This window comes from Canis lupus, chromosome 24, assembly GCF_011100685.1.
Source record: "Canis lupus familiaris isolate Mischka breed German Shepherd chromosome 24, alternate assembly UU_Cfam_GSD_1.0, whole genome shotgun sequence".
Classification (NCBI taxonomy): domain Eukaryota; kingdom Metazoa; phylum Chordata; class Mammalia; order Carnivora; family Canidae; genus Canis; species Canis lupus.
In genome coordinates, this window is record NC_049245.1 from 37,856,957 (window position 1) to 37,870,902 (window position 13,946).

At 43.2% G+C, this 13,946-nt stretch overlaps 1 protein-coding gene across 3 annotated transcripts in view; it reads right to left on the minus strand.

Moving 5' to 3' along the window:
- ADNP (activity dependent neuroprotector homeobox) overlaps nt 1-13,009 on the minus strand; it is a 34,133-nt gene extending 21,124 nt beyond the window's left edge. The window contains exons 1-3 of one of the 3 annotated variants that reach the window (XM_038572599.1): nt 12,951-12,986; nt 10,672-10,845; nt 9,223-9,294 (exon numbers count right to left, since the gene is read on the minus strand). The gene's annotated coding sequence lies outside the window, so the exon portion shown is untranslated. Of the gene's footprint in view, nt 1-9,222; nt 9,295-10,671; nt 10,846-12,950 lie in introns of all 3 variants that reach the window. The other 2 variants (XM_038572597.1, XM_038572600.1) reach the window with 2 other exon arrangements.
- Nucleotides 13,010-13,946: the final 937 nt, after the last annotated feature.

Genomic DNA, 13,946 nt, shown 5'->3' on the forward strand with positions numbered 1-13,946 from the left:
ACTTCATGTAAATGAAATCACAAAGTACTGGTCTTTTTGTGACTGGCTTATTTTACTTAGCATCGTGTCCTCAAGATTTATTCATGTTGGAGCCTATATCAGAATTCTCCTCCTCTTGGGACGCCTGGGTGGTTCAGTGGTTGAGCATCTGCCTTTGGCTCACGGTGTGATCCCGAGGTCCTGGGATCGAGTCCCACATGGGGCTCCCCATAGGAGCCTGCCTCTCTGTCTCTCATGAATAAATAAAATCTTTAAAAAAAATTCTCCTTTTAAAGGCTGAATAACATTCTATAATATATATGCACCATATTTTGCTTATCTGTTATTCTAAGGCTGAATAATATTCCATGCTACATATATACACATTTTGCAGATGATGGGACACTTGGGTTGCTTTCACCTTTTAGCTATGGTGAATACTGCTATGAACATGGGTGTACAAGAATCTCTTCACACGGTAATTCTGTTTCCACAGCACTTCTACCATTTACATACCCAACTGTGCACAACGCCAACGCTTCGTATTTCTCCCCATCCTCACCAACACTTGCTAATGTTTTTTTATAATAGCTATCTTAATACGTATGAGGTACTATTTCATTGTAGGTGTGATGTGCATTTCCCTAATGATTAGTAATACTGAGTATCTTTTCATTTGCTTATTGGCCACTTGTATGTCTTCTTTGGAGAAAGGTCTATTCAAGTCCTTTGCCCGTTTGAGATAAGCTTTTTTCACATGTAAAATATACTTGGGATTTGCAGGGCTTAGAATTAAAAAATGCAAATTATCTTATTAATACATTTTCAAAAATACTAACATGTTGAAACAATACTTTGGATGTACCAGATTAAAAATACATTAAAATTAATTTCATCTTTAAATTAAATGTTAACATTAAATGAAATTAAATGTTAAAATGTGGCCAGTGGAAACTGAAGATATTATGCTAACTGAAATAAGCTGGTCACAAAAGGACAAATATGAGATACCGAAATTCAGACAGAAAGAAGAAGGTGGTTGCCAAGGGCTGGGTGGAGAGGAGAATGGGGACTTGGTGTTTAATGGATATACAGTTCAAATTTGTAAGATGAAAAAAGTTCTGGAGATGGATAGTGGTAATGGTTACATGACAATGTGAGGATATTTAACAAAAAAAGAACTTTACACTTAAAAGTCATTAAAATGATAAATTTTATGGTATATTTTACCATATATATGTACATAGATACATATACACATATACATATTTTTTCAAAATGTTACTAGAAAATTTAAAGCGACAGTACTGAAAATATGGAGCCAAACAAGGTTTGTTCATAATTTTTTTTTTTTGGGTTGTTCATAATTTTATGAGGATAGTCTGGGTTGAAAATTAAAGGCATTTATCATTGATGAGTCTCTGCCAAAACTATAAATATTAAGCATCTGTTAAGATTGCTTTGAACAGGACAGATCCTCTAGAGCAAGTTCTGGATGTAATATAGGAACTTTATAAGGACCTTTATAGATTTCCAGACCAGTTTGGACAATATTAAATGAATGACTCTATGAATGACATTATTAATGGCTCCCAAAGTGTTATTTAAAAAAAATCTCAGAACCCACTTTCCTGGCAAATTTGCTCTACTCCCAGAGGCTAGGAATAGAGGAATATATCACTTCTGTCAATGTCAAAGGCTCCAATTCACTCTGCCTTAACTAATAGATTTAATCCAGTTGGAGTTACTTTAATAAGTTCAACTATTTTTTAGTTTTGCTAAAGTGGAATGATTCTAGAGCACGTAGCACTACAAAAAAGGATTTCCAAAGAATATTCATGTATTAAATTTTTAAATAAACTTAAGTTTCTTTCAAACAGTTAAAAGGACAGAACTGCAAAAAGGGAGAGGTCCTAGGAAAAATAAATTAGCAAGCCTTTTCAAAGATAACACAATAATGAAAATTCAGATTTAGCAAACTTTGTTTTCTTTCACGTGCTGTGGCTCATTAATATCAAACCAAGAATCTAATGGGAAATAAGCATCCCCATTCACATTATCAATCTCCAAAGTTACAGTTACATTGTGACTTAAAATTTGCTGTAAATGCTCATCACAGGTGATTTCAGATTTAGAAAAGTATGACCTGAAATTATAATTGATAAAGAGTTATTTATGTCTATAAATTACAACCACTATGAATCATTTTTTTCAGTGGAGATTGATTTTCCTGAGCTCAACTGATGGACTTATGAACCCTTAAAATATGTAGGAAGACAAGGGTGCCATCTCACTATTCAAAGCAAAGAAAACCTATTAAAAAAGATTGTTTTTTTTTCTTTTTTTAAAATAATGTCTCTGTAAATTAGGCCTTTACAGATCACTTTATTTTTATTTTTATTTATTTATGATAGTCACACACAGAGAGAGAGAGAGAGAGAGAGGCAGAGACACAGGCAGAGGGAGAAGCAGGCTCCATGCACTGGGAGCCCGACACGGGATTTGATCCCAGGTCTCCATGATTGCGCCCTGGGCCAAAGGCAGGCGCCAAACCGCTGCGCCACCCAGGGATCCCTCGTTTTTTTTTCTTCCCCCTGCTAGAGATCAAGAATCTACTGTGTGGCTGACACGGAGCAGACACTCAATACATGTAGAATGAACAAACAGCTCCTGCCTAGAAAGGACTTAGAGATGATACCCCATAAATATCTATAGGAAAAGAGGCCAAGTGTCAGGTGTGTCACAAATTAAATGCTCTAACGTTTCATAAGAGGGAAAATTCATTCTCAGGAGGGGAGCTCAGGAGAAGGTGAAAGTAGATGCTAAGCTGGGGGCCACCAGGTTAGTTAAGGACCTGCATTCACTGCAAACAAAACAAAACACACACACACACACACACACACAAAAACAAAACAAAACAAAAAAAAACCCAAACCAAAACAACAACAACAAAAAAACACCCTCAAACAAACCACCTTGTTGGCACAGTTCCAGAGGTGGGACAGCAAGTTCTAGGAACTACTGTAGAGAGTCCAGAATGGCTATGTCAAACTTCTGAGTAATAATGAATGACAGGGTTGGGAAGGTAGGTTGGAGATAGAAGCCTTGAGTGTGAAACTAGAGTCTGTTGCTGTGTCTGGTAGCCTCTGAGGAGGTGCGGCAGACATTGAGGCAGAGAAAGGATATAATTCTAATGGAGCTTTAAGAGAATTAATCTGGCCCACTTGGCAGGATCGATTACAAAAGGCCTAGAGGAAGTCTATGCAGAGTAAAATACCAAACCTAGGCAACCCTCAGAATCACCTGAGGGTGCTTACACCCATCTCAGACCTACAGGATCTGAAAGGTCTAAAAAAAAAAAAAAAAAAAAAAAAATCACCAGAGCCTTAGGTGTAAGTTAATAAGATACTGAAGTGATGGCAAAAAGAAGATGAAGTTCAAGGATGAAGCCTATAGCGTACATCAACATTTGTTTCCCAGTAAAACTATATTGTTTTCATAAATAAAAATTTAGCTGACCTATCAGACACATGTAAAATTTTTACCTCACAACTTCAAATTTCGGTAACAAGTAGGGTGACAACACAGTAAAGCTTTCCTCTGCTCAAAAGAAAGATGGTATGACATAGCTATTAAGAATATAGCTCCAGGGGAGCCCGGGTGGCTCAGTTGGTTTAGTGTGTCTGCTTCGGCGCAGGTCATGTATGATCCCAGGGTTCTGAGATTGAGCCTTAACGTCTGGCTCCCAGCTCAGCAGGGAGCCTGCTTCTCCCTCTTCCTTTGCCCCTCCCCTGCTTATGCTTCCTCTGTCAAATAAAAATCTTAAAAAAAAAAAAAAAAAAAAAAAGGTTCGAGAGTTGGGCTGATCTGTATCATTACTTAATCCTTACTCTGCCACTTACTAGCTTTGTGAACCTAAAAATGTTACTCAACCTCTGGAGGTCTGTTTCCTTATGGTATAACCAGGACACTACTCCACTGTTCAAGTGCCAGAAGGATTAAATGAGATGATGCCTGTTACACATAAGTAGTTATCATTATTGTCTTAAACCAGATCAGATTCTGGAATAGTCACTTCTAAAATCATGAGCTCACACTGTGGCATATCTTTTCAAAAATGTGGGACTAGGGGATCCCTGGGTGGCGCAGCGGTTTGGCGCCTGCCTTTGGCCCAGGGCGCGATCCTGGAGACCTGGGATCGAATCCCACATCGGGCTCCCGGTGCATGGAGCCTGCTTCTCTCTCTGCCTGTGTCTCTGCCTCTCTCTCTCTCTCTCTGTCTCTCTGTGACTATCATAAATAAATAACAAAAAAAAAAAAAAAAAATGTGGGACTATTCCTGAGAATCAGATGTGGTTGCCATGTATCTGTCCCTAGATACATCAAAATGCACATTTACACACATAATAGTGTTTTCACATAATACTTTGCATTTGTGTGAGAGGGTCATGTTAAAGAGCATATTCTTAACTTTACAAACTCTGTGGCATTTAAAACATCTGCAAGTACCCACAATAAACCTAGGTGACTTAGTCACATAAAAACATAAAGGTATGATCTAGGTTTTACATTATTTATCTTTTAAAAAACTATGTGGGTCACTTTTTTTTTTTTTTTAAGATTTCATTTATTTATTCATGAGAGACACACGAGAGAGGCAGAGACACAGGCAGAGGGAGAAGCAGGCTCCACGCAGGGAGCCTGATGTGGGACTCAATCCCGGGACTCCAGGACAATGAATACCCTGGGCTGAAGGGAGGTGCTAAACCGCTGAGCCACCCAGGGATCCCCCCACTTCTCTTTTAAGAAGACTTTCAGACTAAAAGACTAGTTGCCTACAACTGGAAACTATTATGTTTTGGTTTATCCTGTTACTTGGGAGTATTTAGATTTTAGATGAGAATCCTAACTGTGACCACCCAGAACACCAATGGAACCAACGGCTTTCAGGGTGTTTTGAGAATGTGCTGAGACTATGACACAATACATGGATGGAAGAGAAGACGGAACTGGAAGGACAAAATGAAAGCTGAGCAACTGAAGGTTTGCTCCCTAACTACTGATTGAAATATTGAAGTTCACAAAAATTTTTTTAAAAGATTTTATTTATCTATTCATGAGAGAACACAGAGAGAAGCAGAGACACAGGCAGAGGGAGAAGCAGGCTCCATGCAGGAAGCCTGATGTGAGAATCGATCCTGGGACTCCAGGATCACGCCCTGAGCCAAAGGCAGACACTTAACTGCTGAGCCACCCAGGCGTCCCTCAGGAAGAATTTTATTTAAAAGGGAGAAAGATGCCTCACAGATTATCAAAAAAAAAAAAAAAAAAAAAAAAAAAAAAAAGATTGAGAATATCTCTAATACCTTTATCTAGCTGTAGGGAGTATGAGATGGGGAGAATTTCCCAATTTACTCCATTTTATTTATTTTTAAAGATTTTTTTAAAAAAAGATTTCATTTATTTATTCATGGGGGGCGGGGCAGAGACAGGCAGGGGGAGAAGCAGGGTCCCTTGCAGGGAGCCAGGATCACGCCCTGGACTGAAGGGGGCGCTAAACCGCTGAGCCACCTGGGTTGCCCTATTTTTAAAGATTTTATTTATTTATTCATGAGGTGCAGAGACACAGGCAGAGGGGAGAAACGGGGACTTGATCCCAGGGCCCCAGGATCATGACCTAAGCCAAAGGCAGATGCTCAACCACTGAGCCATCTAGGCGCCCCAATTTATTCCATTTTCTTTTTCTCTTTTTTAATAATAAATCTATTTTCTATTGGTGTTCAATTATAACACCCAGTGCTCATCCCGTCAAGTGCCCCCCTCAGTGTCCGTCAATTTATTCCATTTTAAATAGAATTCCAGGCAAGGCAGGATCACACCATGGGGAATGACTGCAATACCTTGCTGCCTACAGAAGAACTCCACAGTTGAGCGCTATTGCTGTCAATACAGGTAGACAACCTGGCTGAAGAGAAATGTGAACATAAGAAATCAATTCACAAGTAGGCCTAAGCAGACATCCAGACACATCCACTTATAGTCAATCCAGGACCATGTCACTGGTCTGCTCATATAAATGGCCTAAGACAAAAGTAGGTTATTTTTAATTCTTTAATGAGAAAATTTTCATGCTCTATCAAAACTACTCAGAAATAATTTTCCCAGAGTAAGGGAAAAGTACTTTTCTCCTCATTCATGAAAAACAGAATAATTTATTTGAATCACCTCAAGTTTTTCTGAGCCATCTCCTAGGAGTCACCGCCTAAAGGGCAAAGATTTCTTTGTAGCAGAAGCATTATTTGTGTAGCAGGCCTTTGCCACTTGGTGGCTCGACCCTTACGCTTTCTGCAGAAGTTTTTCTTGGTGTTGTTTTTAGGCCTACCTGACTGAATCAGGACTTTGAGCCGACTGCATAGTTCCACTTCCCAGTTCCAGTTCACCCTTTCACAAGAGCAAGAATTCCAAATGTTGACACATTGACAATGCCCAATTTAAAATTTTAATGAACTCTTCCATATTTTCACTAGAGTGAAGTTTCTTCAGATATACTGGATTTCAAAAGAAACCACTCATACAGGTTATCAATTGTTGCCAGTTCCCACCAGAAAAAGGTGCGAGTTTTAAGGGAAGCACAGGCTTCCACAAATTCTGAAATGGAGCAGAGGAGTTCAGAAAAAAGAAAAGGCAGAAGGGCCAAAAGCCAGTAATTATCTAAGCAAAAATAACTGTTCAGAGGAGAGAAAGAACAAGGCTGCCCTAAACCAAAACATTGGGAAAAGCAACAGGACCGTAAACAAACTTTCTTTTTAGATCCTTGTACAGGCAACTTCAAACCAGACATGTGCTGCTTCAACTAGTCACCCCCAGCACAATTATCGCTGGTACTCTCTTGCTGGGGGTATGGCCAGCCTCTTTTGTCAAGCCTATATAGGATCCTTGGGTATATTCACTGACACAAGCAAAGAGGAGCACTACCCAGTTATGAAGCATTCCTGTGAGCCTTCATGAGACAAAAACAAAAACAAAACAAAACTTGGGAACCCTATAAAGCCTGTGTTCCAAGACAGACCTGGCATGGACACATTCATTCTGTGGCTCACTTCAACTAAGCACATTGCAGTGCCTTGATTTCCCCACTTGTGAAACAAGGAAAATCCTGAGAACTGAGAACCTCTTGCTTGGCAAATAAAATGGGCACGCCATTAATATTACCCTAAAGGCCAGCAAAGAGGCCTTTACACTCACAGCTCACCCTTCTTCAAGACATCAAGCAAGTCATATGACAAGTGACACATAAACAGAAACAACCCACAGCTGAGTGACTCAGTTACAAATCTATACCCTTACTGGACAGTGAATTAGGATGTGTAGGGATTTATTTTTAATTCTAAGTGATGATGGTCAAACAATGCAGGAGACTCCTACAGATTACGTGCATGCTTTTGACTTAAACCTTAACTCTTAAACTGCAGTACATGTTCAGGGCAGTCTTCCTTAGTACCTTTATTTCTAGAAATTTCATTATTTCTCTAGCTGCTATCTTAGAACTAAGCCATGCATCAATAAAAGCAAGGAAGCTTGTGAGTCTGAAATAGAAAGAATTACAGGCAGAGGACAAGTGAATGCATATATGGAGACCAGAGAACCAAGAACTGAAATAGTGAAAAGAACTTTACATTTTACACTGATTAGGAAATGTGTGCCCTCAAATCACATCAGTTCCTGTATATAGTTGGCACACTATTAGGAAGTGTGACTTCCTAATAATAGACTCATGCATCACAACATAATCAAGTTGATATACATATATCCCAATTTGAGAAGCCTGATAATATGTGAGGATAGCCTTCTTCAGTGAAGCAGAATATAGACTCTCATTTAAGCCGACTCATTAACTGCCAGATATCAAAGGTAGGTCACAACCAAAACACAGGTCTGAAGAGTACTAAGACATGGAAAGAGACTGAAGGAGCACAATCATCCTTCCCCTCACTTTGTAATTAACAGGATCAGGCAAACAGAACAAGATAAAATCATGAAGTCATGATGGAACCATGGCCACTCATACTGTGCAAAACAAGGATGCCTTCTTTTGTAAAGTATCTCAACCATTAGGGCAGAAGAAAGTGCCAATGAGTAAACAAGAAACAGTTTCTACATTCAAAGTATCAATTCAGTTAGTGTGGGTGGGGGTTTGGTTCTCACCAATTTCAAATGCCAAGTTTTCAAACTATCAACATAAAATACATAACTGACAGTGATGCACATCAGCAAAATACGACATTTGTTCCAGACCTAATGACACAAGCTCTTACAAAACTAAAAGTCTGCATGATGCTAGAAACACATCAAGCTCTGAGAATCTAACGATAAGCCCCTTGGAAGTCCAGGATGAACACGCAGATTACTACACAATAGTATCGGGCATGTTGGTGTAAACTACAAATTAGCTTCTATTCTTATAAAAATTTCCTTTTGGGTACTTTCACCTAAATTAATCTCACTATGATTTTAATAGATTATTTTTCCAAAAATTATAATGTCTAATCCCAACATCTTTTTCTGTAGTTAAATGTACGGTTTCCCAATTATATCTCTAATGCTCGGATTTTGTATTTGATAATATGACAGTTATTTCCAACTCTAAAAGAAACGAGTTGTATTTTGGGTATATACACACTCACACCAATTGACGAAATCAACCTGCCAAGGCCTATTACAACTTATGCAATTTTGTTATAGTTCCCAAAAGACAAAAATAGTACTGAAATTGTGAATTTTTTCTTTTCTCTCTCTCTACTCAAGTACTGATCCCTATTTGAGCCTTTGTAACTGATCAGCTCTATCTTCTTTAATTTCCATCATTAAACATGTAGCCAGCATGTGCACAACATCATAAATGCAATCAACCAAAAGACTGCTGAATATTTAAAGTTTCAAAATACTAAAAATTGTGTTGAGTAGACGTTTTTCAAATTCTGTGAACAGTTACCAGGAAAGCCAACAATTTAACAAATAGTGCACCTTATTTAATCAAATTGGAGTAATTAAATAAACGTGTGCATATATGTTGTAACAAGAAGCAAAAATCATTTTTACTTGGTAAAAGCCTATTAGCTGGTTATCTGGTAGCAACTACATGTTCAGGAAAAGGCCTGTTCTGATCAGAGAATCTTTAAGGTTTTTAAAAGTTTAGCAACTTTTGAGATTGGGTCATCAAAATAACAATAATTGAGAACTTACTTGACACTTAATCTGTTCAACATGGTGACGTTTTATTTTTAATATAAATAGTATTAGAACTTTTCCTGCACTCTGGTTTAAGGAAAAAAAAGAGAAATTTAAGCAAAACAAATTCACAGTGGGTATGTTTACAACCAATGACTTCCAGGATAGGCAGGGCCAGAGGTCTTTTAGAGATTCAAAGCCCAATCTCCTATATTTTCTAAACAGAGACTATAAAAATCAAAATCAAAGGCTTAGTTCAATGTACAGTAGCCTCTAATATGGTAACTTTAGGAAATTTCAACAAAGGCTAAGTAAAGAAGGCATTTCTACTTAAAGCTCAATTAAACAGAATACCCATTCCCACCTTCCGCTTAATTGAGGCTCCCTTCCCCCAACCTGTACTTTTAACAAACCCTCAGTTTACCTAAATTCCAGCCTTCAAGCCCAATAGCCTTACTATTTATTATTTATTTATTTATAAATTTAATTTAGAATGCTCAAACCAGGAAACCTTGAAAAACTGCAGAATACATGCTTTCTAAGAGCTCATAGCAAGTTTTCCCGTAGGAGGAGAATGGCTATTACCACTAAGGATATCAGTTAACACTGCATCTTATGTGTAATTTGCCAAGTCAAATAAAAGCACCTTCACAAACCTCACCTCAAACATACCCTCAAATAAGAAGTGGTTTTCAAACTACTCCTTTAAAAACTCATATAACTATCTATCAAAGAACAAGTACAGGTCAAAATTATATCTGTTTAACAAATACTGATCAGTATTTAAAAATTATAAATATCACCATTAGATTTAATATCTGATTCTTGTGGCTACTAAAATATTGCAAAAGCAATATAGTTAGGTCTCCAATGGAATAACTGAACCAAGCTGCCTCCTTCCTTTTCACTCACCAAAAGGTTACTTGGCAGCAAATGTCCCATGAAAACTCTTAAGCACCAACTGGTTAACTATGTATCAAAGAATACACCCATTCATAAGTTTCCCCATAAACTTATCTTGGTCTGTCTATGTAACATACTTGCAACAAAGTCTTAAAAGTACCTTTGATTATCAACAACCACTGACAATCATTGGTAACAAGGACAGGTTCATGGAAGGGCCTGTTCTGATCAGAGAATCTGTAAGGTTTATAGAAACTATAGCAACTCTTGAGCCTGGGTCATCAAGATAACAATAATCAAGAACTTAACATACTTTATACACAAGAGTGCAGAATGCAAATGATTAAAACAGCATTAGCAACTTCAAAATTTTCTCTTAAACAAGCTACTATGTCATTTCTCTGTTCAGAACCCTCGACTGCAACCAGCTCTAACCGGTTCCTTGAGGAATGTGGCTAGGCTGAAATTTTGGAAGTGTTGGCTTTGGTGGTGACCAAGGAGGAAGAAGTCTCTGGCTTCCCTGTTGCTGCAGTTCCCACCCTCCAAAATGAATATACCCACCGGTGTGAATTGACAATGTGGTCCAAAGAGCAAGGCAGGAACGGAGTCCAGATCCTCAAAATGGTAGTACAGGGCATAACCACTAGGCCACCTATCAGTTCAGTACAAAAAGTACAACCCTGTGCATCATGGTGCAAAAGCTGGGGCCTAGGTTTCGCATTGTGCATCTCACACCTATGGAAATAACAAGAGGAGTAAAATCTACAGAAATCAACACACCCTAAGAAGGTGGGTGCTCACAGAAGACCGGTGTCAACACTTTTGCAAAGGTGGTTGGTGGTTGGCTACTGAGATAATGAATGGCGGCAATTACAAGTCCAAAGTTGGAAGGCAACAAAATTTTACAATCAACTCTGTTGAGTTTGACAATGAAGAATTCAACACGGGTTTGATGTTTACCAACAAGGCTTTGCAAATCATGACACCCATCTACATGCTTATGAGAATTACTACCCCACTAACATTCTAACAACATCCTTCAAGAATGATTTTTAACTCTCAAAGAGTTGGAAAGATTTGGGCCATGAAGAAAGGAGGCAATCAGCAATACCCCCAAACCAATGCATTACTCTCAGGTTTTACACTTTCCCCTTTACCATCTGACCTTGGAAAGACATGGTGACTCATTCAAAGCTTAAGGTGGAAGAATTCCATAATTCCAGAGAATAGAAAATCTGTGTACCAATGATGTGCCAAGAACAAATGTGGATTGTCTGAGGGTCAACAGTTTTGAAAAAGTAAAAAGAGAGAACTTTTAAAATGCAGGGTGGGTTCTTTAAAAGAAATAAAATCACCGCTCTTGACTCCCTTAATCCTTCGCCATGTTGCTGTCAGCTCACCAACTAAGAGTGCGAGAGTGTGTCTTGCTGGGTCCATTTTCCCATGGTCTGTAGAAGGCGCTGTGAAGCACATCCTGTTCTAGCTCTGGGGCCCTTCCCCCCTCTGCAGCCTTACCCAGTGCAGGGAATGCGCCCCCTACTGACTCCAACACTCATCGCCTTTAGCCGACTTGGCTGCGGTGCATTTTGGGTGGGGGCTGGTATTTTCTTCATGGCCATAAACCAGAAGCAACAATGCAGATTTATAAAGAAACTGTATCAAGCCACTCAGGAGATTTCTGTTTTTTGTTTTTGTTTTTGTTTTCATTTTGAAGGTTCAAGACACTGGTACGAGAAGCATCAGGAATAGGAATTGGGTGTGTGGGGATGGACAGCATTAAAATGGCAAACACAGGAAACAGTTTGGTTCTTTTTCCCTCCTAAGCCTTTGTCTGAGAAATGGGGTTATAGCAAGAACTGCCCAGAGGAATTGGTGAATGCAAGAACATCAAGAAGACTTAGTGTGGGTCCATGTGTGGCTAAAAAGGATATTAGACCTTAGCGCCTGATCTTGGGCAGAAGAGGAAGAGAAGCAATCGCGCCTTTTCCAGCAGACAGGCATCCAGGTTGAGGGGGAGGGGAGGGCAGGCAGGCAGCCCAGAGGAAAGAGAGGTGAATAAAAGGGTGCTCAAAGAACTCCTCCCCATTCATTGCATTAAAAAAAAAAAAAAAAAAATCTTTTCGCAGCTTTCTGGATTTCCTTTTTTTTTTTTTAGCCGTCTCATTGCAAAGTTGGGGCTCAGAATGTTCCTAAGAGGTCGTGCTGACCAGGCAGCTGCGCCTGGGGAAAGGGGGTGGTGGTGGACTCCGTGGCTAGGACAGGAGGGGAGCTGGCGTGCTGGGGAGGAAGGGCTGCACGGCGGAGGCAAAGACTTTCCACTCCGTGCCATGCACGCTCCCCGCCCCCCAGTGTCCCCCCTCCCCCAGCCGAGGGTGGGCAGAGGTGGCGGCGGGCTCGTCCCAGGCACCGGGGGTGTGCGTGGGGGGCTCCTTGCGGGAGGAAGGGCTCAGTTCCAGGGATGGGAGCAGCTCGGCGCTCGCTGGGGGCGGGGTGGGGGGAGATGCCATCAGCGGCACAGGCTCCGGGGCCGGGCTGGCTGCCGGCCTCGGCGGGCTCGCGGGGCGGGGAGGGGGGTCGGGCTGCAGGAGGAGGCGCCTGGCCCCCGGAGCGGAGCCCGGGTAGCGGTCCGCGGCGGGGCGGGCGCTCCGTCAGCACCGGAGCGTGCAAAGGAGCGTGTGTGGCCGGAGCGCAGGCAGTCGGCGCAACAATGCGCCCGCGGGGCCGGGGCCGGGGCCGGGGCCGGGGCCGGGGCCGGGAGCGGGAGCGGGGAGCGCGGAGCGGGAGCGGGGCCGGGGCCGGGGCCGGGCCGCGGGGTGGGCGCGCGGCGGCCGCGGGCTTACCTTGACTCGGCCTCGAGGCGCGCGCGGGGCCGGCGTGCTCGGGGGCCGGGCGGCGGCGGCGGCGGCGGCGGCGGGCGGATGGCGGCGGCACGGCGGTGGCGGTGGTGGCGGCGGCGGCGGCGGCGGCGAGGGCGCGCCCGGGGCCTCGTCGCGCGCTGGCTCGGCGGGCTCCGGCTCGCGCCGCGGCCGCGGCTGCTGCCGGGGGGCGCGGCGGGCGCAGCAGAGCGGCGGGCGGCGGCGGCGGCGCGAGCGGCTCCCTCCAGTCCCCGCGCGGGCGGCGGCGGCAGCGTCGTCGAGCGGTGCAGACAAAGGAGGGGCGGAGGGAGGAGACGGAGGGTGTGGGAGAGGCGGCTTCACCGGCGCGGGCGGGCGGGCGGCGGCGGCCGCGCTCCTCTCGCTCCTCAGCAGCGGGGACCGAGAGAGGGAGCTGTGTCTGAGGAGACGCCAAAATCCCCCTTAGCGCTGCCCGCGGGAGGGGGAGGGGGCACAAGATGGCGGCGGCCGGGGGGGGGGGCGGGAGTTCAGCTCATGGATCCCGGCGGGCGGCGGAGGGGAGACCGGGCCGGCGGAGGCGGCGGCGGCAACGGGCGGGGGAGGGGGCTGATCCCGCGTCTCCCCTCAGCAGACAATACAAGCGCCTCGGAGCGAGTCCCCGAACCTGCCCTAGCCAAAATGGCGGCCGAGAAAGAGCGGAAGTGACGTAAATACCTCATTAGCATAAGAGGACTCATTGTCCAGCTAAGTGGGGGGGGGCAGTGGGGGACAGCACCCCTTCCCCCCTTGTCCCCCAGGGACCACTCTCTCACTCCCACCTGGGCTTGCACCTAACTTTTTGGGAGGGAGGGTGGCACCAGCACCCCCACCTGAGGGAAATTATATAATCCCCACTGAGGGGGAGCTCTCGCGAGAACCAAGAGGATTTGCCATTGACCCACTAGGAGGCGCCGCGGATAATGGCCGCAGTGCGCTTCCAAGGCCCGTGTGCACGGCGGGCGC